This window comes from Pantherophis guttatus, chromosome 2 (genome assembly GCF_059756535.1).
Source record: "Pantherophis guttatus breed Tessera chromosome 2, ASM5975653v1, whole genome shotgun sequence".
Lineage (NCBI taxonomy): Eukaryota > Metazoa > Chordata > Lepidosauria > Squamata > Colubridae > Pantherophis > Pantherophis guttatus.
The window spans coordinates 83,685,741-83,709,363 of record NC_142064.1 but is presented as its reverse complement, the minus strand read 5'-3'; the positions used below and the strand labels follow the sequence as shown (position 1 = coordinate 83,709,363).

The following is a 23,623-nucleotide window of genomic DNA, read 5'->3' as shown; positions in this document are numbered from 1 at the left end:
AAGGCACACTTTTCTGAAGGACATCAATAAGAAATAAATTAGTATGCAGAAGTTGTCGAAGTAGTGGTAGTATTTATATTTGGTATATACTTATATAAGATGTGGGAAATGGGACCAGGATTTTTCCCCATGCATTTGTGTACAGGTGGTAAGCAATATACAAACTTTGGTTTCTCTTGTATATTATTGTATTTAATAAATAATAAATAAATCTGAGTCAATTTTACATGTATTTGTTTATAAATAAACAAATTTATTTATGACCATCAAGCTTCTGAATCAACTTGAAATTTAAGGGTTTCTTTAAATCTCGCTTGGAAACTTCTCCTCTGTGCAATTTTTCCTCTTAAAATATAGCTTCCCCACTTTGCATACTTTTTATTCTTTTATTAACAATATTGCAGCATTATTGTGTTGAACTGGTTTGTGGATATAGGCACCACAGATATGCATGAAGTAAAGAACTGAGAGCGGATTAAATTTATGGTGTTCAGTACATTTGTAGTAAATATGGTGCTGATCTTGAAATTATCATATAATCACAGATCCTAAATACTTTTGATGTACAGATAAGTCAACTTGCCTGAAATATTATTGGGGGAAGATGGCTGTTTTATGTTTGTGTGCGTTGTGATGTTTCCTGTTTAGTTGTGTTCCTAAATATGTTCAGCTTATATCTTCTCGTGCAAAGAGGGATAGGAAGCTTTTTGAATTCACGTATACAGAACTCCAAACTATGCAGCATCCCTTTAGGGAAAGAAAAACTGATGCAGAAGTTTACTCTCAACAGATGGGGAGACAGTAGGAATCATAGGACCTTGTGTGCAGAACCATAGGCATCATTTGAAGATGGAGAGTAATGTTCTATTAAGATAAGCATAATTAGATAGATTCATCAGCCTGCACTGCTGGCTTATTGTGAGATCAGTGGGAGCAGATATGTAGCTTAAATACTCATAAGAAATTTTGTCAATCTAGGCTTGAGTTAAGACATTTTTAAAACTTTGTCTAGTGCAAAATTAAGCTTATGGAGCATACTCTCATTAGCAATAATTGTTGTTCTAGCTAGGGAACACCTGTAGACAACTGAGTTTTTAAGAAAGCTGGCAGGAGCTGTTATTCCATGATTTGTTTCTAGAAAGTGGCTATTCTAGTTCTTAAGATACCTCCTGTTCAAATAAACCTTCCTTAGAGTTTAAACATTGCTTGGATTTTGCAGAAAAGCAGCATCTTTTCAATAGCAGCTAGTGTCTAGAGATTGGATGTATCTGACTTAATCTATTTTGATAATCAAAGAATAGAAGTTCTCATTTTGTACTAAGCCATTCAGCAGCAGGTTCATGGAGAAGTTAAAATTTGGGCCCTGCATAATAATTCACCATCTTTAAGCTTTTCGTCAGCACAGAGTAATTTAAAGCTGTACGAATCCATGTAAGTTAGTAGAGTTTATTCAACAATTTAGTAAGACATTATTCCTGCATACATAAAGGATGTTTTTCTGCTAGAATTGTACTGACATTCCATTTCTGATATATAACTATAGGTAAGAGGTGCTAGTTTTTATATCAGATTTTAATGAGTATCTCTTCATCAAAGCTTGCTATTGCTGTATTTACAGAAACTGAATTACTGCTACAAACTGACTTTGCGGGGCAAAGGAATAAGTCAATGATTCCAGGAAGCAAAGGAACAAGGCATGGGTTCAGGAAGCAAAGGAACAAAGCAATTAGTCCAGGAAGCAAGGAATAAAGCAAGAAGTCAAGGAAACCCCAAATGTCAGCAATGGCACACAAAACTCCACAAATTCAGTGGTTCTTTCAAACACCCCTCCCTACAGTGTCTCAAGTCTCAGTCCCAGGTGTGCCTTGTGAAGAACGGCGGACGCTCTCTGAGTTGTTGGGTTGGCCTGCACTGTTACCGCCACCTCTCCACTCTCCATGCTTGGGCATCAGGAGGGGGTGGTCCTTGCTCATCACCTGAGCTCCATTGCTCTTCATCTCCACTGCCTCCTCTCTCTCAGTTGTCCTGCCTCCGTTCCTTCATGCTGGCAAGCTGTCCCAAGCCTGAGGGGCACAGGGCTGCCTCGTCCTGCTCCCCACCCCCATTCCTCCAAAGGCAACGAAGCCACCCGCTCAGTCTCCGTCGGCCACAGCTCTGGCTCATCCTACCCCATGGATTCAGGCTTCAACGGGGCCATGATAGTGTATATGACCCCTAGAGGCATTCAAGCCTTCAAAAGAACCAGTTTATTCCCCAAGGCCTATTCACTTGCCCAGGTTGTGCGTGGATATACAGGTAGTCAGGTATACAGCTCATTTGGTGACCATTTAAAGTTACAACACTGAAAAATGTGACTTATGACTGTTTTTCACAGTTACAACCTTTACAGCCTCCCCATGATCATGTGATCAATATTCAGACACATATTTATGTGGTTGCAGTGTCCCAGGGTTACGTGGTCACCTTTTTGCAACCTTTTCCCAAGCAGAGTCAATGGGGAAACCAGATTTATTTAACAACTGGGTTACTAGTCAACTGCATCAACTGATTCTGTCAGAGTTTAGGCAGCGTGACTAGTATTATGAGATAAACCCAGGAGCAAAACACAGCACACAGCACACAGAGCCTTTAGATAATTAACAGTGGTTTTATATACAGCTAAATATATACAGTCTTATACGTGGTAAATACCTTATAATACAGCTACTGACATAAGGAGAGCAATGAGATACACAATGAGAGAGAACATGAGGAGAAGGGAGATGCCCTCTAATGGCTTCCCTTATATAGACAGCTTCTTACCCAGCTTCTTAAAGTGGCAGTAAACCGGCTGCCTCATTCCCATTGTATCATTTTACAGTTGCCTCCACTTACAACCTTCCATCAGCTGCTGTCTAATAAATCTACATACCCTGACAGATTCACTTAACAACTGTGGCAAGAAAATGAGGCAAAAGTCACTTAGCAAATGTCACACGTAACAACAGAAATGTTGGGCTCAGATGTCATAAATTGAGGACTAGCTGTAATGCAGTGGCAAGCAACTAGATTAAAATGGCCCCACCAGACTATTTCTGAAGGTGTCATTAGCTGCATAATTGGGTATAGGCAAAGACCTCTTTAGTGTGTTACTAAAGCTACAAAGCAGGACTGTCATCTTTGAGCTAGAAGGCAAAGGAGGAGTTAGACAATTGCCTTTGAAATGCAATGTCCTATCACTCATCAGAACTTTGAATCCCCTTCAATATCTTGCTGAGTATTCAGTCTGTGGGTTGCTTCTTCACTCTACTGTATGCAATGAGTTTAATGCTGTCAAAAGCAGGTAAAAAAATAACTTTGAGGATCCTTGCCAGATAGTGGCATTGTCAGGGTGGCAATTAATCCCATTCCGCTTTGGGGTAATTGCACCTTAATTAGAGACGGGACCGTGGCTTTTTCCTTGAAGTATACTTTAAGAAAATAAACCCGAGATATATTCTAATAAACACATTTTATTATAAAGAAGTAAAAACAGTCTTACTAGCCAATGATTACATTTTGGCAGCGTTCCTGCCTTGCCGGCAGAAGTTCTGGCAGGCAAACAAACAAAGTTAGAAGAAAGTGAAAGAATGTGGACATGCGCGGTAGCTTGGAGATAAGGTGCTCTGCATCTACCGTAAGTCTTAGAGTTCAAGCACAGCTGGCAAATACAAAAAAAAACGCAGTGACAGTGAAAAATACTAGATTTTCTGCCCAGGATTTCGGAATGTTATTGGTTGGGAGTTCTATGGATCAAAAACACCATGCAAGAGAAAGTTATGCTTCCTTGGTTCCGAAAGGCAACAGACTTTAACCAAGGGCCATGGAGCACATCTAACTTTTCCCAACCTCATTGGATGGAAGAAAGAAACTATTAGAGATAGATGATGCTTTATATAACCAGACTTTATGCCATCAAGGGTTTTATAGGTAATAACCACCACTCCAGAAACCAACTGGCTACTAGGGAAGCATATCCATGGGCATACTGTGGTATTCCTATCACTTCCATATGCTGGATCAGCTGTAGCTGATGGGCAGTGGTAAAGGTCACTCTACATAGACACCCTGCAATATTCCATTCAGTTAAGTGACTAGACCAGGAGTGACCATCTAGAAGTGGATGCAACTGTCACAGCAGATGGATCTGTTCAAAGGTTCCTTCTACTTGTCAAGCAAGAGCTGTGAGTGCAGGCTGATCCTCGTGTTGTACACCTGGCTTGAATGAGGAAGTGCTATTCCATCCAAGCTTAAAGATAAGAGTCCCCAGATGTAGGATGCCCAAATATCCACAGCCACTTAGTCTTGTCAGGATTGTTATCTACATCTAAAACTGAACAGCTTCCAAGCAGTGGGAGCATCACCTGGCAGCAGAAGGGTGAAATGTAAAATTTGTTACTACTGGTTCTGTGGGCGTAGCTTGGGGGGTGGGTAATGTGACTGGCTGGTCATGGCCAACTTTTTTTTTTTTTTTAACTTTTCAAAGCATTTTTTCTAATGCTTTGAAAAGCCTCTGCCGATCAGGCAACTCAGCTGGGATCATCAGAGATGCTTTTTAAAAAATACCTCTCTGACGGTCCCAGCTGAGTTGCCTGATCGGCAGAGAGGTATTTTTTAAAAAGCCTCCCTGACGATCCCAGCTGAGTTGCCTGATGGCAGAGAGGTATTTTTTAATACCTTTTTTTAATACCGATCAGGCAACTCAGCTGGGATCGTCAGAGACTTTTCAAAGCATTTTTTTTACCACCTCTTCGGCCAAGAGGTTGCAGAAAAAAAGCACGGCTCAGCTGGGATCATCAGAGCCTTTTTTTTTTACTTTTAAAAGCATTTTTTCATCGGAAGAGGTTGTAGAAAAAATGCTTTTAAAAGTAAAAAAAAGCCTCTGATGATCGTGCGGCTCAGCTAAGCATGGGGGGGGGGGGGGCAGGGATTTTTGCTACTGGTTCTCCGAACCACCCGCCGCCATCGTTACCGGATCGGGTGATCCGGTCCGAACCAGGAGCATTTCACCCCTGTCTGGCAGCCTAGGTCAGGGTGCATAATTGGATATCATATGCATTCTGATGATTCTGTATGCCAATATGATATGGTACATTAGCAAGAGTTACTGCACATCTAAAAAAAAAAATAAAAACTTACTTTTGCTGATTTTTGTAATTTCATTAATACTTGAACGAAATAATTGTTTGATGAAGTGGGAGGATGTAAAAAGCTAGAAAAAGTCAGATCAGAGATTATATCCATCAATAGAGAAAGATTTTGAAGGTTTTATCTTAGGAATTGCATATGGGGAATTTATTGTCACTGATAATGGAAATTCATACTGACACCTACTTTCAAACAGACTGAAAAATGATACACCCTTAGAGTTGGTAGCTAGGGAAGTGACAGTATATAAATATGAATGCTTAATGTGTTGCTTAAATTATGGACTCATAGGTATGGAATAGTGACAAAAAAGCAGAACTGCAATATATTCTAATAAAGTATGTAAATTGTGTATCAACACTGATTACCTAATTCAGAGGAAAAGCTTTATGAAATCATTCATTCATTCATTCATTCATTCATTCATTCATTCATATTTGTTTAAACTATTCATTGGAAAGCACAAGAATACTAGGGAGAAGTTTGTAATAGCAGTGAGTGAACAAGTTTGGGGACTAAATTACATACAAAATAAATAATGGGTTCCAACCTTTCTGTCCTCAAATTATAACTCCTCAGATTGTAGCCAAGGGATTGTGTTATTCAACAAGCTTTAAAAGTTCACAGAGTTGATTTCTCTCTCTCTCTCTCTCTCTCTCTCTCTCTCTCTCTCTCTTTCTTTCTTTCTTTCTTTTTCTTTTTCTTTCTTTTTCCTTCCTTCCTTCCTTCCTTCCTCCTTCCTTCCCTCCCTCCCTCCCTCCCTCCCTCCCTCATTTCATTTTTCTGCATTTCTGAATTGCCCATCTTTTATTGGTGTGCAATAAAATGTCAGAATATAAAAAAGTGTGTGTGTGTGTGTGTGTGTGTTAAAATTAAAATTTAAAAATTAATTTTTAGAAAGAGGCAAGAATAAACATAAAAAGGCAAAGGGAGGTCTCTCGGGGCCTCCGTTTGCCTCACAACAAGCCTCACAGCTGTGTGCTCCTCTGGACCACAGAACTCTTTTTTAACCCCCTTTTTTGGAAATTAACTTACCTCTGGGAGTAAGAATATTCCACATAGTAGGGGCCATGGCAGGGAAAGCTCTCTTCCTTAGACCCCACCAGTTGGAATTCTTTACCTGATGGGGTCTGCAACATACCTTCCCTGTCTGGGTGCGATGGGCTAAAGCCAGTTGTGGAGGCAGTCTGGCCTTGTGCTATATAGGGCTTTATAAATCACAGCCAACCACTTGGAAGCAAACTAGCACCCTATGCTGTTTGCGGAGCAGAGGCGTTACCTGTGACTTTCTTTGGGCACCCAATATAGCTGCTGTGGCCACTCTTCCGGATCTTATGTGCGTTATACACTTAAAGAAAAAGCATCGGCAGACACGTATTTTATAAAGCTTTGCTGGCTTCGTCATTTCTCATTTGTCCAGCCTCCCTAAAGAGATGCAAGTGTCTCTCCAATATTTCTTCTAGGGTGGAAAAATTGTTTTCTGAAAAATGTAGCAGAGAGTTGAGTTCTAATCTGTCTTTTTGTCTTGTAGGTTACTTTTTATGCACGGTTTACATTACACCCTTTATTACTGATGCTGTTGAGATTTCATCTTACTTGGTTTGGAATACAAATTAGCCCAACTTGGAATGCCTGGCTGCATAACAAATTCCGTGCCATTCCCCCCCCCCCCACACACAACAGTCTTCTCCACATTGGAATGTAAAATTAGATTCTGTACAAGTGAGGTTAGTATGCATCAAATTAGCTGCTCAAAGACAGCTGCTTGGCTGGCATATGCTCAGATACTTTTTCCTTCCCCCCCCCAAAAAAAACACTCTTTTCCTCAGAAAGGAATTGTAGTTTGATTCAACTTGATTTAATAGTAACATGTATAGATAAGAAAGAGTTTAGTTCGATAGTGCTCCTTCTGCAAATGGAAGGGTTTCTTTAAGATTCAATCAAATCACTTGATAGAGGAAAAGAAAAAGGCAATTCTCACCTTTTCTTCTTTTTCCCTGATGCTTTTTTCCCCACCTGCTCTGTCACGATAGGCAACACATTGTCCACAAATGTCAGGGTGTCTATCACCCACAATACAGAGTCTGTGCACTTCAAAAATTAAAATAAAAAAGTGATTATAACTGACAGCTCATGGGATATTAAAAGCGAATGGAGCTATGAAATGAAACAAACATTTTCTTATGCAACCTTTTGGTATCTCATAAATGCTTTGATAATCCCAAATCATTTTTGCAAAGAGAATTATCAGGTGGCCAGAAGTTTTAAAGAATAATTTTAAATGAACATAATTGGTTATAACAATTCAATATTAAAGAACATGTGTTCATGGGACCGTATATTTCTAAATAGGTTATTTGTATTCTGTTGCTTTTCTAATAGAAACTGAGATTTTTTTAAATTGTGTGTCTGAAAATACTCATGTTTCCTTTGAAAATGTGTCTTTTTTCAACCATCTGGCCTCTGTGTCTGTGATTTTTTTGTCAGGAATTTAGCATATAACAACCCTGCATGTATAAATAAAGTTGATTTAAAAGCGGATTTGAGTCCGCTGACACCTTGGCTTAATTCACCCTTCTAAATCACTTCTTTTATGCCTCTATAATTGGTACCCAGGATAGACCTTATTTTTCCTATTTAATTTATCTAGGGATTTTCTCTGAGATTGGTAAATTCTAGGAGCATGTTTTTGTATATGGAAAAATTTAATTTGTTTGCTGGCCAGAAACATAAAAGCTGGGGAAAGCGGGGCATTCTCATATCTGCAATTAATTAGCACCACCCAATCATGAATTGGCTGTGATTTTAGAAGAACATATTTTTAGTCTCATTGTGCCCATCCATAGGAGCAATATTGATATGGTTCCTATAACAGTATTATAGATCAGTCATCTTGATCCAACTTTGATTCTATTGACAGGCAGGCAATAAGCAAAACGAAAATGAAAAGCAAGACTGAGAAAGAGTTACATTCAATGATATGCATACACTCACCCAACTGGTATTCCCCCCCTCCCCCCGTCTTTCCCACAGCACCCAGGATACTCTTCAATCTGCTCAGCGGTCCACTCCTTGAGAAAAGAATTAGCTATTTGATTAAGGGAAATTTGATCTGAGTACCCATTCCACTAGAGCAGGGATCAGCAACCCGTGGCTCTGGAGCCGCATGTGGCTCTTTCATCCCTCTACTGTGGCTCCCTGTTGCTGGTCAGCTCCACAATTGATAGGACCTTCAGTTAGGACAGGTAGAGGAAAAAGGACGCCATGCTAGGAGGAGACTCTATGGGGTGGAACTGGACTTCTGGTTGACTCCAGAATTGAATGGGGGCTTCTGGTTAGGACCTTTGTGGCTCTTTTGAGTGTTTAAGGTTGCCGACCCCTGCCCTAGAGGAAGATCACTATTTGGTTGTGGTTTAGTTCCCAGCTGTAATTCTAGGAAATATGGAAGTTCCAAAGAAGTGCTGGAAAAGCATTCATTTTTCCTCCCTCAGTGGAAAATGGGAAAACCCTCATTCTAGATTTATGCCGACAATCTCCCTCTTCTCTTTCAAATAGGCTTCAGACCTTTGTTAATGAGTTTTGCTCTCAGTGAAGCACTAATTATTTCAATTTGATGGTTTTTGGCCTACAGCTCTTTTAACTAACAGCTTTTATAAACAAGCAAATATTAAAGTCCTAGTTGCACAGTGATCTTATCTTTTTAAGTGTTACTTTCTGGAGAACTGAACACTATGTTTTTTTTTTAAAGTACTACAGGAGACAATCATTCCCATCCCCGTCTAGGGCTTTTTAAAAAATTCTTTTTCTTCCTATAGGACAATTTCTGTAAATTAGCTAGTTGGTGCTGGTAGTGGGAGTAGGTAGAATTCTTTGAAGCCCACACTAAAAGCATCTTCTTATTAGAGAATGCGGTGCTGAAATAATACTCTTTGGACACACTGAAAAGCTTTCCTTGGTGCCTGAAATTGCTATAGAAATGACAATATGGGAATGGAAAAATGGAAGTGGATGAAGGCAGCTTTAATACTACAAAAAAAAAATATATAGTTGTCCCAATTTTGATCCTGCTTCATTGTGGAGAAAGCTTTCTGTCCTCTTCCAGTGTTCCTTTAGTGTGGGTGAAGAATCTGATAATATTTGAGGAATCTGATCATTATTGGCTTCCATGTTCCCTGAAAGGAGAAAATGTAGAAAACGTCTCATCTCAGCAAGAGATTATTCTTCATTATATTTTTAAAGAATACATATATTTTAATATTCTTTGTAAGATAAAGCAGTATTTAACATAGAATCACATTCTATTTACCAACATCTAGTGACATCTAGCAGATGAGAACTTCTAATTTTTCGGGAGAAGAGTTTATCAAACCTCCTCAACAGCTTGATTCTGGATCCCCCACCATTTCAGCATTCACTTCAGCATTCACTTCAGCAAATCATCCCCTTTTTGATTACTGATACAAGAAAGTCAGAGTGTTGCTTGACGCTAAAGATGGTGTCTGGTTTATAAACAAGTTCCAAGCAGCCATGTGAGGTAGAAGTGAGTGAGGAGGAAATAAATGATCTTAGTCAACTTTGCAGCTGATGTGTCCTTTGCACTTCTTGATTTTTCTCTGCCATTTTAGCTCATCTTAGTTCAGAAACAGATTGGTGTAATAGCTTGCTATTATAGTAATGTTGTTATGTTATGTTATGTTAATTTTATTTATATACCGCCCTTCTCCTGAAGGACTCGGGGCGGTGTACAGCCAATTTAAAACATAAATATACAGACATCATCATTAAAATTAATTAGAATCAATTAAACAGTTTGGGCCGAAATTTAAAACCCCAAGTTAAAACTCCAATTTAAAACCACTTAAATAGACAGCCCCGCCTGTCGGAACAGTAGGGTCTTAAGGGCACAGCAAAAAACCCGGAGGTCAGAGATTGTACGTATTTCCGGGGGCAGTTCGTTCCAGAGGGCAGGAGCTCCCACAGAGAAGGCTCTCCTCTTGGGTGTCGCCAGCCGGTAATACGGTAATAGTAATAATTTTGGCTTTACAGGTTGTCCTCATTTAGCAACCACAACTGTTGTTGTTAAGCAAAGCAGTTGATAAAGTGAAACCGCAGCTGTGCCTTATGATCTTACTTCAGCTTTGTTTTGCTTTACAGGCCCGCACAGGTCATATATCCAAGGATTAGTCATAAAGTTACTTTTTATCATAACTGTGAACAGTCACTAAATGAGGCAGTCACTAATGTACTCATACAACAAATATGTGAGCTAGATTTTTCACCCTAGGAGGAAAAGGCAAGAATGTCTAATGACTGAAAGATTATTGTGATAGTGTCACCTTGGATCCTCGTGGGTGGGAATATTTGTATTATTTTGTAAATTATAGTACAGGCAAACTTCATTCACGGCATGTCTAGATTTCTTTAAACATTAAACTTATTTGAAAGCAAGAATATTAACAGCCATTATTAGTTGAATTTTGACCTAGACGCAATCTATCAACCAATCCTAGAGCATGAAAGAGGTTTGCCTTGCCTAAGATGTCAGATCTATTGTTTCACATTTATGAAATGTCAGACCAGCAAGTTGAAGCTATTAATATTTATATGCCTGCTTTTCAGATCATAGTTTTAGTCCCCAGAACACGAGGAACAACATCTTTGCTAATTGGCTTTCATGCAGTTGGGTCGGAAGAGTGTAATGCTTTAGGGAGAGCAGCAAGTCTAATGAGTCTCTTTTACAGTGTTGTGTGTATAAGACTCCAAGAGGCATTCACAGAAACTATGCTTAATTAAAATTAAAAATAGAAGCAGTATCAATGGATTAGTAAGTGAATGCCTGTAGCCCCACTTTTTTGACATTAACAATACAATGTTAGCATTTGCTACTGGAGAGGAAAATGCTTTATTCTTTATTAAATTTGTTTGCAGCACGCAAGAGCGATTTTTGGTTTTGTGGTTGCCACAGATTGCTCAGGAACAAAAGCCACTATGGTAGGTATATGAAAGATTTGAAAGAGAGTTGATTCCATACTTCTTCCTTTTCCTCTCAGTATGAATTTCATGGTAAAAAGTGGCACTTTGTATGGGACATTACTCACAAAAGCCAGAATATCTAATAGGAGCTCCAACTGTGCAACCCAAAAGCATGCCTTTGCAAATATACAGTGTGCAATGGGATTTTCTGTAGAAATATGGGATCTGCTAGAAAAGCCATTTCCATTTGTTGTTGTCCAGGTGTGTAAAGACTAAATTTCCTGAAAATCCCAGGCAGCAAACCAATTACATAATTGAATAGTTATTCTGGAACATGTATTACCAGAACATCTGGGTAGAAACAACTTTTGAAAGCTAATATGAATTCTAGAAAGTTTTCGGATAAGAAGGATTAGTTTCACTCCTAGTTTGCAGGGAAACTTCCTTGTCATTCATATATATATATATATATACACACACACACACACACACACACACACACACACACACACATACATACATATGCTTTCTTCTCTTATCGTAGGTTTTTTTGTATGTATTTTTCTTCAACCGGGTATTTTCCTACGTAAACCAAGTTTCTCAAATTGCAGCCATAGCTCAGTGAAATCACACCTTTTGCTGCAAGGCATGCTTGCTGTCTGAAGAAGCCTAGGATAGTGGATGTGATTTCACTGACTTATGGCTGCAATTTGAGAAACTTGGTTTACGTAGGAAAATACCCGGTTGAAGAAAAATACATACATACATACATATATACATACATACATACATACATAGATACATACATACATAAATGGATAATTTGAATATAACATTCCATGTTTTTATTCTTTGTTGCACTGAACCTTTTACGCAAATAGTATAAGATTAATTTTACATCTGAATTACTGTATTTTTCACACTATAAGACACACCTGACCATAAGATGCACCTAGGTTTAGAGGAGGAAAACAAGATAAAAAAAATCAGGCAGAGCCTGAGAGGACCACAGATAGGTGTCCTCTCATGTGCCAGTTCTGCCTATTGACTCCTGCACTGCGGAAAAGAGACAGAAGAGGCGGGCAATGACAAAGACAGAAGAGGCAGGGTTCAACACTGTAAAAGGACCCCACCGCCATGGCCTAGCTGCTATTCACCAAAGGACTGGCACCACTTTTGGGGTGGGGGGAAAGTATATCTTATGGAACAAAAAATATGGTAGCTTAATGAGATACCATCTAATTCTGGAATAGCAAAACACTTTACTGAAGTAAATCAAAATACCCATATTGTCTGCTCAATTCTTAGTTTTTCACAAGAAAGAGAAATTACAACGACTGATGCCCTTCATCCATATATGAAATATAAATACACAAAAAAACAACAGGATTAGTTTTCTGGAGAATTCATGACAAGGTGGCAGGGAAGTTTTATAAGCTAAGCACTTTATCATTAATACATTGCAAAAGTTGAGCTGGGTGACTGCAGAAATCAAATAAATAAACTTCTGATTTAGATGTGAAGAAAGAAATCAGTTGAGAGTGAAAAGATATGGAACATTGAGTAGCTTTCACATTTGAGGCATTTCAAATATTTTATACTTTAAGGCAGCATGCATAATACTCTCTCTTAATTTTTTCCAAACATGACTGTGACATAGGTTGGGCTGAGAAAATATCTGGCTCAAACTTATACAATGAGTTTCATAAACTAAGATCTGCGTCTTCCCACTCAATTGCAAAGGAATGGGAACAAGAGAAATTCTTGTGTATCATAGTTGAACATAATGGTGTTACTATATTTACTATATTTCTTTAATGATAATAATAACTTTATTGTCATTGTACGTGTATACATAGTATAGCCATACAACGAAATTCACTTAACACCTAAAGACCAGGTCCAACACACATAACAATCCCCAAACACTCCCACCCACCATAATTTCCCACCCCTAAACAACCCAAACATCCACACAACAGACCAAGTATTGCCATCCAACAGCTCACTGATGGTGGCCCTTTAGTTCATTGTTGAGTGCAATTATAGCTCTGGGATAAAAAACTATTCAGAAAACGTATGGTTCGAGTTTTAATCGTTCTTTATCTTCTGCCAGAAGGCAACAGTTCAAAAAGATTGTAAGCAGGATGGGAAGAGTCTCTGAGAATGTTATGCAACTTTCTCAAAAAGCGAGATTCGAAGATGTCCAGGGCTGGTAGCTGGAGTCCGATAATATTCTGGGCAGTTTTAATGATTCTCCGTAGAGCATTTTGGTCCGCTACAGAGCTGCTCCCATACCATGCAAAAATGCCGTATGTCAGGACACTCTCAATGGTGCTGCGATAGTAGGACAGAAGTAGATGCTGATATAGATTTATCTTCCTGAGTATTCTCAAGAAGTACAGCCTCTTCTGTGCCTTCTTCACAAGCATGTTAGCATTCATAGTCCATGAGAGGTCCTTCGAGATATAAATATTACTATATTTGATATTAATTAAATATCAGATTAATATCAATTAATTTGATATAATTACTCATATCAAATATAATATTTGAGTAACTAAAACTAGAATGTTTTCTTGGGTACTGACTCTCATTAATCAGTTAATGAGAAATTTATGAAGTTGTAGCAGAAATGTTAGAGAAAATTTATTTCGCTATAGCTGTGCCTATTAATGGCTTTGAGGGCAACTAATATGTTTGAATCTCCAGGGCCATCCCCTAACTGTTAAAGGTAGAAGTTTAAAAGGTGATTCTTAACAGAAACCTTTGCTCTTCAGTTTGGTATTCAGTTTGCTCTTCACCTTGCTGTTCAGTTTGATCTTCTATATAGTATCGTATTGTATTCTAGGATCTTCCTTTAGATAACTGAACAGTCTGGAAGTCCGTTAGAAGAGCAGTTCTGTGGTATATTGTGATATTTCTTCTGAGGAAGAATATTCATAGATAGCATAGCTTAGAGAGAATAGATATGTATATAGATAGACAGCTGACAGTATAATTTATAATAGTAACTTACTGATGTTTATTAATTGTATATATATTATGTTTTTATTGTGTAAATAAAAACATTTGCTGTAGGCTGCTTCAGAGGCTCATTTGTTTAAGTAGAATCTCATAGAGATAAAGGTTCACGGTTTATTGATTTATTAACTTCCACAACAAGAAATCTATGAAGTTGTAAAAGTCCACCTTTTGACTCGGATGGGAGCAACTAATGAAGTTACTTTTATATAAATCATGTATGATAATCTACCCTGACGTGTGGAACTTGTTTCTCAGTTGATTGGCAAACTCCTTATTTTAAAAAAAATCATTAATGTGAATAAAGGTATAGAAATGACATGTGGCATATCCATATCAAACTGCGTCAAATAGCATATGTCTGGCAAGCTACGCTATAGCTGCTTTATAAAATTATGCATTAAACATCAGAACATCATGTTTTATTTTTGAAGAGCTTAAAATTACTAGCACTCCAGAATACTTTTCTAAAAAGAAAGATAATTTCTTACCTCCGGGCTCACTATATAAGCTGACTGACAGAAGAGGAATGATAAGAGAACATCCTAGAAAGGGTATGTGAAAGCAAAAAAGAATCAGAGGCTCACAAGATGGAAAAAAAATGGATATAGCGTTGTAGTATATAGATGGTAATAAACTATGAAATACATGAATTTTTCCCGCCACAAACACAGATGTAAAAGATTTCTAAGTGGGAGAAGAGGTTAGAGCATGTGACTGAAAAAAATGCTGAAGATATTAGCAGATTAGATCACCTGCGAATATAGCCAATAAGAAGCTGCATAAGGAGAAATTAGATAGGGGTGACTTTATACAAATACTGTACACCTAATAGTGCTTCCCTTTGAATACGCCCCCCCTTTTTTTTACCAAAAGCCACGCAAATTTTAATGACTGCGGCCATATAATCTTTCAGAATGTAGGAACACTTTATTTCAGACATAATCTGATGTCTTCCAGCTGTTTTGGACTACAATTCATGAATCTTTTTCATTGCAAGTGCTGATCGGAATTATGGGATTTGAAATGCAAAACATTTGGAAGGGAGGAGCTTCCCCTTTTCTTGACTTTCATAAATACCCTCCAAAAATATGGGTTTCCCAACTTTCATTACCACAAGTCTTAATTAAGGATTATGGAAGCTGGATTCAAACCTTCCAGAGAAGGTTATGCATTGGCTTCCCTAGTGTTTCCAAGATTATGGATATTTTTTTTCTTGAGAGAAAAAGATAGTAAGAAAGATCATTGGTAAAAGCATGCAGGAAAGGAACCAATTTGACTGAAATTTCTACAAATACCATGTTTCGGCTTTCATTCCAGTCTTTTGATGTGAAAAAGAAAAGAGCAGAATTTCCCAGAGCAGAATTTTTAAAAAATTGCAGTGGCAAAATGAGGGTTCTTTAAAAAAAAAAACAACCTGTATATAGGAGAATCAAATTATTTTAATACAATAGGAGGAAATGCTTAAACTCCCTCTTTATTTAATAATGAACAAAGGTTGTCAGCATGCTATGTGTTTAATCTATTACAAGCTGGAGTATATTCCAGGAGATCACTAATAGAAAAAATAGTTTGAAGCAACCTAATTCAGTTTTAGATTAATATGTTATCTATGTGATAACATTCTTCCTGTATAAATCCCTGACTTAAGGGGAGTGCAGCAACTGCTAGGTTTTTGGCTCTTTCAGAAAATAACTTGTAACTGATGCTTCATTGCAGTTAGATCACCTTCAATTTTTTTTTTTTTAAAAATGATATCAATCAGTACTTTATCGTTCACGCAAAATTCACTGATGGCAAAATTTCAAATCAAATGGGAGACTGCTGCTTGGATGAAATATCAGAGGAGTGTCAAACACTCAAACCAAGTTTTGCTAAGGCTGCCGGCATCCTTCAGGAGGTTCTGTGCATCTCTAGTTTAAACCAAGAACATTTTATATGCACTGCAAGATGTGTTCAGCAATGGCCTACTTGTTAAAATGGCTAACAGCAATGAACCAAAAGAAAAAAAGGAAGTATATAATTCAAATTTCCTGGCATGTATCAGAAAGACAAATGTTAAGTGTGCTCTCCTGATCATCATATTTATTATAAATTAATTGGATTATGAGGGAGTGAGAATATCTATTTATATATACCGAAATGAGAGGCATGCTTAATGAGGATATGGCTGTCAGGTCCCTTTAACAGGGAAACTAACAGATAACTATTATAGTTCTCTCGCTCCTCTTCCCTCCCCTCCCTTCCCCAGCAGGCAAGTTCAAAGGAACTGGTGGAAGATGATCTTCCCTGCTGGATTCTCTATGGATTTTTTTCCCTGCAACCTACCCACAAGCAAATATTTTGCAAGATAGGGAAGGTGGCAAGGACCAAAGGAGCATCGGCAATCATATCAGTTCCTTCTGGCTTTCCCATCAATTTGTGGGAAACGGTCAGGGAATTTTGAAAATGAGGATCATGTGATTGCAAATTGACCTTGACAGTGTGGCAGCTGTGTTGAACAACAGCAGTGCAATGGAGCTGAAGCAGCAACAAATGTCATAGTCACAAATGTTATTGTCCCAGAATTATGTAAGTCACTTACTTGAATTACATTGGTTCAATAATTCTTGCCCTGAACCATCCAGTTTTGCTCAGTTGAAGGTCACAAACAAACAGACACAAGAGCTTTAATAATATATAGATAGCTATTAATTGGAGTAGGGGCAAGTATATTTGGAAGCGTTGTTTCACTTAACAATGCAAGAGATAGAAGGTACCATTTCAAGCCTGGTTTCAGACTCTGTATCAGAAATAAAAAGCAAATAGAGCAAACTAAGGATTAAATACCTTCAGAGTTCAATTTTGGTTTAGGAACAGCTACAGTATCTGCATGACAAAATCGCTCAAATTCGGGAAGGCTTGGACTCTGACCGGACAGGTTCAGATGGGGTGATGGAGGAAGGTCTTGAGAGTATTATCTGGGAGGAGTTTGACCCGGTGACTCCCGAACATGTGGACAGGATTCTGGGTAGACTTAGCGCCACGTTTATTGGATCCGTGTCCCTCCTGGTTGGTGCTGGCTTCCCGGGAGGCTACACGAGGCTGGCTCCAGAGGATTATCAACGCTTCTTTGAGTGAGGGTTGCTTTCCCGCTGCCTTGATAGAGGCGGTGGTGAGGCCCCTCCTCAAGAATCCCTCTCTGGACCCGGCTGCTTTAGTGAATTATCGTCCAGTCTCCAACCTTCGCTTTGTAGCGAAGGTTATTGAGAATGTGGTGGCGCGACAGTTCCCTCAGTACCTGGATGAAGCGGTCTATCTTGATCCGTTCCAGTCGGGTTTCAGACCTGGGTACAGCACGGAAATGGCATTGGTTGCATTGGTTGATGATCTCTGGAGGGCTCGGGATAGGGTTTTTTCCTCTATCCTGGTCCTATTAGATCTCTCAGCGGCTTTTGATACCATCGACCATGGTATCATGCTGTGCCGGTTAGAGGGGTTAGGAGTGGGAGGCACCGTATTGCGGTGGTTCTCCTCCTTTGTCTTTGACTGGTCACAGTTTGTGTTGACAGGAGGCCAGAGGTTGACCTCGAGGCGCCTCATGTGTGGGGTGCCGCAAGGCTCGGTCCTCTCACCTCTTCTGTTCAACATTTATGTGAAGCCGCTGGGGGAGATCATCCGTGGTTTCGGGGTGCAGTTCCATCAGTACGCTGATGACACTCAGCTGTACATCTCCATCCTGGACCACCCCAATGATGCCCTTGACATGATGTTCCGGTGTCTGGAGGCCGTGCAGATCTGGATGGGGAGAAACAGGCTCAAGCTTAACGTTGCGTCCCTTTCTGGATCGGGACTCCCTACGCACGGTCACTCATGCCCTCGTTACTTCCCGCCTGGACTATTGTAATGCTCTCTACATGGGGCTCCCCCTGAAGAGCACCCGGATGCTCCAACTGGTCCAGAATGCAGCCGCGTGTGTGTTATGGGAGCGTCATGGAGCTCCCATGTAACACCTCTCCTGCGCGAGCTGCACTGGCTTCCGGTAGTCCTTCGGGTGCGATTCAAGGTATTGGTTACCACCTTTAGAGCGCTCCATGGCTTAGGACCCGGGTATTTACAAGACTGCCTGCTGCTACCAATAGCCTCCCACCGGCCAATTCGCTCCCACAGAGAGGGGCTCCTCTGGGTACCGTCGGCCAAGCAATGTCAGCTGGCGACCCCCAGGGGGAGAGCCTTCTCTGTGGGGGCTCCTGCCCTCTGGAATGAATTGCCCCCTGAGATGCGGAGGATTCCCGACTTGCGCACCTTCCGTCGGGCCCTCAAGTTGCTTTTATTTCAACAAGCCAGGCTGGCCTAATTTTAAATTTTAATTGTTAATTCTTTTTTAAACATTTAAATTGGGTTTTTTATTTTAATTATATGGGCCAAACTATTTAATATTTTAAACTGTTTTTTAAATTTTATATTTGTGGGTTTTATGCTGGCTGTACACCATCCTGAGTCCCTTTGGGAGAAGGGGGGTATATAAATTAAATTAAATTAATTAAATTAAATTAAATTAAATAATTAAATTAAATTAAATTAAATTAATTAAAAATAAATAAATAATCCATCACTGAATAAACTTTTTATTAGAGGTTTTTTTAATGCCTGATTTCAAAAGTTTGTTCTCTATTGTTCAAGGCATAGATAAGATAGTCATAGTGCTGAAAGATTGAATTTATTCGTAGACAGACAGGTAGCATCTATTTTTTCATATAAAGCCTTAAATTAACATATATCCCAGCTGTTTCTCTATAAACCTGTTATCTGACGTAAAAATTTTTATAATAATAACAGTAACAGAATTAGAAGGGACCTTGGAGGTCATCTAGTCCAACCCCCTGCTCACGCAGGAGACCTATACTAGGGATTCGAACTGCCGAACTGCCAACCTTTCTAATCCACAAGCTCTGCATCTTAGCCACTGAGCCACCTAGCCAGGCTATTTTATTTTATTTTATTTATTTTATTTTATTTAAATTGTTTTTAAATTTTATTTTATTTTCTAAGCTTGGTAAATCAACTTTAAGTAATGTCCAATTTTTGGTTTCATTACTGACTCCCCTCCTATTTAAATGTTAAACTGCTGTCACTTTCCATGATCTGTTTCTTCAATATTTTGTTAGCCTACTTTAGGAGTTTGGTTTCCTTCTCTCTCTGGATATTTCAGAAGGATGATTCCCTTGGATGTAAATGTCACCTCTTATGACTGACATACACTATTTTTCCTTTGTTGCATATAGCTTTCAAATGAGAGCTGAATTCTGCTTCTTTCTGTCTGTCCCATGATGACTGAGTTACCTTCCAGGCTATCCCACATAATATTTTAAGAGACTGTTATAGGTAGCCCTTGAGGTGCGACCACAATTGGGATCAGAATTTCTGTTGCTAAGCAAGGCGGTCATTAAGTGAGTCCTGCCTGATTTTACAACCTTTTGTGCTGTGATTGTTAAGCAAATCACTGCAGTTGTTAAGTGAATCATGCCATCTTTAAGCAAAACTGGCTTCCCCCACTGACTTTGCTTGTCGGAAGTTGACTGAGAGAGTTGCAAATCATAGAATTATAGGACTGGAAGGGACCTCAGAGGTTGTCTAGTCCAACCCCTTGCTTAAGGCAAGAGCCTTATAGCCTCCCAGTCATAAACCTCCAGTGATGGCAATCACTCCAGGACACTAGAACCATTGTAAATACATGTTCTAAGCACCCAAATTTTGATCACGTCACCATTGAGATGCTGCAGTGGTTGTAAATGTGAAGACTGGTTGTAAGTGCTGTTGTAACTTTGAAGAGTTGCTAAACAAATGGTTGTAAATCAAGGACTACTTCTATTTTCTAGATGAGGGGTGTCAAACTCAAGGCCCACGGGCTTGAACCGGCTCACGGGGTGCTTACAACTGGCCCGCGGTGCCACCCTGGAAACAGCAAAGGACCAATGCATGGCCCTTCCGAATTCCGTTTTCGCTGGCAAAGGTTTGTAGGAGGTCGTCACAACCAATAATGGAGCTCGGGAGCCCATTTTTGCTGGCAGAACGCTTGGGCCGCCAAAGGCGCCCACGACACAAGTGATGTCAAGCTGGCCACGCCCACCCTGGCCACGCCCACCCCGATCCCCTGAGGTCAAACACAACTCTGATGCAGCCCTCAGTGAAATCGAGTTTGACACCCCTGTTCTAGATTCAAATGTTCCAGACACCTCCATCCCATTTCCGCATTCCGGCACTATCCGTCACTCAGCAGTTTAGCAATCTGGCTCTCAGCCATCCTTCTGTTTCTCTTTGAATTAGCAGCTGGCAAGCAGGCAGACATACAGAGATTCCTGTTTATTTTTCTAGAGCGGTTATGAAGCTGTTGTACAGGGAAGACCCTTCAGAAGCTTGGCTTCTGTCCAAACACTAGGCAGGGCTAGAAAAAAAAATCTGTATTCTTGCAATCTATTAAAGCTGACCCTCTCTACGTACGACTGTACCGCATTTTCTGAAGGGAGTTAATGTTTTCTATTCATTTCTGTGTGAGTTTTCTTCCTCAGCCATTCAACACCTAATAGATCTCTGATAAAATATTAACTGTATGTCTCTCTGACTTTGTACCACTGGAACATCCAAGTCTCCTTTCTTTTTAATTTCCTTCCTGTCTCTGTAATCCCTTTATTTATATTAAAGTGTCTATAATCTACCCCAGATCTCTTTGGTGCATCATACCCAGACATTTTTATAATGCTTGCTACTACAACCTTTTGCATCTTCTTTGAAGATTCGCTTCAATGAATACCGATTGAAATATTTTACTAATATATAGTGTACATTAAAAAGTCCCACCCATCGCTTGGTTTATCTCTAAGGTGCCCTTAGCAACTGCAAGGACACAGAATTATAAAGCAATAAAATAGTGAAGAGCCACTCTGGCAATGATAAACAATATTTAAAATAATAAAACAACCATTTGTTTTGGAGGAAGAGACCATTATGGAATTATGCATTAAAAAGTGAACTGAAAAAGAATGTTTTCCCCCGTTTCTGGAAAATTTTTAAAAATAAAGATTTGTTTTGCAAGAAAATGTGAGCAGGGATAATGGAAAATAAGCATAATTGTGTAGCAGGTCTGACTACTCATTCTTTAGCAGCAATAGCATGAAAGTAATAGTTTGAAAGCTTTTACAATATGCATAAATCTTCCCTTTTTATAAACTACTTTTTTATGAAATTGTTTTCTCCTTGTTCTAAATTTTGTTACATGTTCTGTTATAGTTTTTACATTTATACGATTTGAAGAGAAAACAGAGTGCTTTTTAATCTACATAACCTTATTATGCTCTTGTTACTGTTGTATAATTTTGTAGTTGAATTCTCTTCATTGTTCCGATCATTGATCAAATCATTTTCTTTTCTTTTCTTTTCCTTCCTCTTTACAAATTGTTTCTAAGTTCTAGTCTGTAAATCACTGTAAGCCTTTTCCTTGGATTGGAAAATGACTTATGTAGGGGTAATATGAAATGCAGATACATCTGGCTAAACAACAAATGCTTTTTCGTTAATATTGGCAAAGATTAAGAAAAAATCCACGTGCTCAATAATTGTTATTGCCGGTTTTGCAATAGTAATTGACTTCAGTCCAAAAGCATTGCCGTCTTGAGTTATTTTTTAAAAATAATAAAAGCAGGATACAAATAAAATAAAATAAATAAATAATAACAATCCATCGGTTGCAAGGCCAATATGCTGGAGCATCAAATTTATGTAACATTTTGGCTCCTTATTTTCTTTGTCAAATTCCTAGAAGAAGAACAATTATGAGACAGTTGCTCAACCCCTCCTCCAACTAGTTACTAAATCTGCATTACTATTAATCTTCTCATCGTTCCTATCACTCATCTCCTCTTATGACTGTATGACTGTAACCTTGTTGCTGGTATCCTTAAGATTTATATTGACTGTTTCCCTATGACTATCATTAAGTGTTGTATCTTATGATTCTTGACGAATGTATCTTTTCTTTTATGTACATCGAGAGCGTATGCACCAAGACAAATTGCTTGTGTGTCCAATCACACTTGGCCAATAAAGAATTCTATTCTATTCTATTCTATTCTGTTCTGTTCTGTTCTGTTCTATTCTATTCTATTCTATTCTATTCTATTCTATTCTATTCTATTCTATTCTATTCTATTCTATTCTATTCTATTCTATTCTATTCTATTCTACTGTCTTTCATACATGTAGAGGCACATATACTCTCTGTACTATGATTCCATTATATTAATTTTGCAAGTCCTACATTGGTTTTTGGGTACAATTCAAAATGTGAATTTTAACCTATGAAGGCTTTTATGGCTTGGCAATTAGAGATCTGTTAAGTTACCTTCTCCAATCAGATTTCACTCCATGATATCTCTCTCTCAAGAAAAGCTCCTGGGATAGACTTCGCAGAATTTTCTATTTACAAATTTTCTAGTTATGAGTTACTTTTGCCAGTACAAATAAACCTGTCTGCAAGTCTAGTCTAGAAGGCTCCAGATGTCAGGAGTGATGTAAACTAATCCTTTCCTGCCTGTGTGTTTTTCTGTAACTCATCCAAATACAACATGTATCAGAAAGGTTGGTGAAGATACCAATTCATCTTTGCAGTTAGGAGGGAAATCCTGTTTCAATACCTCAAAATAAAACGGGGTTATCCAGAATAGCCTGGTTTAGTGTGAGGTTCTTTTAAAACGATTGTATATCCACTGTGTCTGCATAGATATACTGTACACACACCATTAGAGTTACATTTTGCTTTATATGTAAGTGTAAGAGAGCAAGTGTCAACCCTGAAGTTGACCTGACCGAAGCCATCTTGGAGCTTCAGTATTGCCACACTGGAGCTGATGAGGGGGAAGGAAGGATTCTGCCGAAGAACCTATAATTATAAACAATTTATTTCTCAATGTATTTTAAACTGGTTGCTTTGAGTTTTTAAAGTTTCTGAGATTTCAAGACTAATGTTATTTATTGTTTACTACATTTGTATACTATTTTCAATTTTGATTATTAGTTGCCTTGAATCTTTGGTAAAGGGTTAGCATTTGAAGAGCAGCAATAATATTTCACCTAGGACCGTGATGGCGAACCTATGGCACGTAATGCCAGAGGTGGCACACAGCACCCTCTTTGGTGGCACATGACCCCAGTTCAGCTTTGTTGCACATGCGTGCACGCCTCCCACTGGTCAGCTGGTTTTTGGGTCTCTGCTGTGCATGTGCGGGGTGGGGCGCTTGTGGGGGGTACGCGCATGTGCATGCACAGGTTTTCCACAGGTGCTCCGCATGTGTGGGGGATGGGGCACGTGAGGTGCATACGGGGGGCCATGCGCGCATGCGGGGGCGGCCACATACATGGGGGCCACACCCATATTGCATTTTGGGGGTTTGCACGTGTGTTTTGGGCACTTGGTCCAGAAAAGGTT

General features: G+C 39.0%; 1 protein-coding gene across 1 annotated transcript in view; it reads left to right on the top strand.

Annotated features, from left to right (window-relative positions):
• LINGO2 (leucine rich repeat and Ig domain containing 2) overlaps nt 1-23,623 on the top strand; it is an 810,496-nt gene that overhangs the window by 150,249 nt on the left and 636,624 nt on the right. The window lies entirely within an intron of this gene.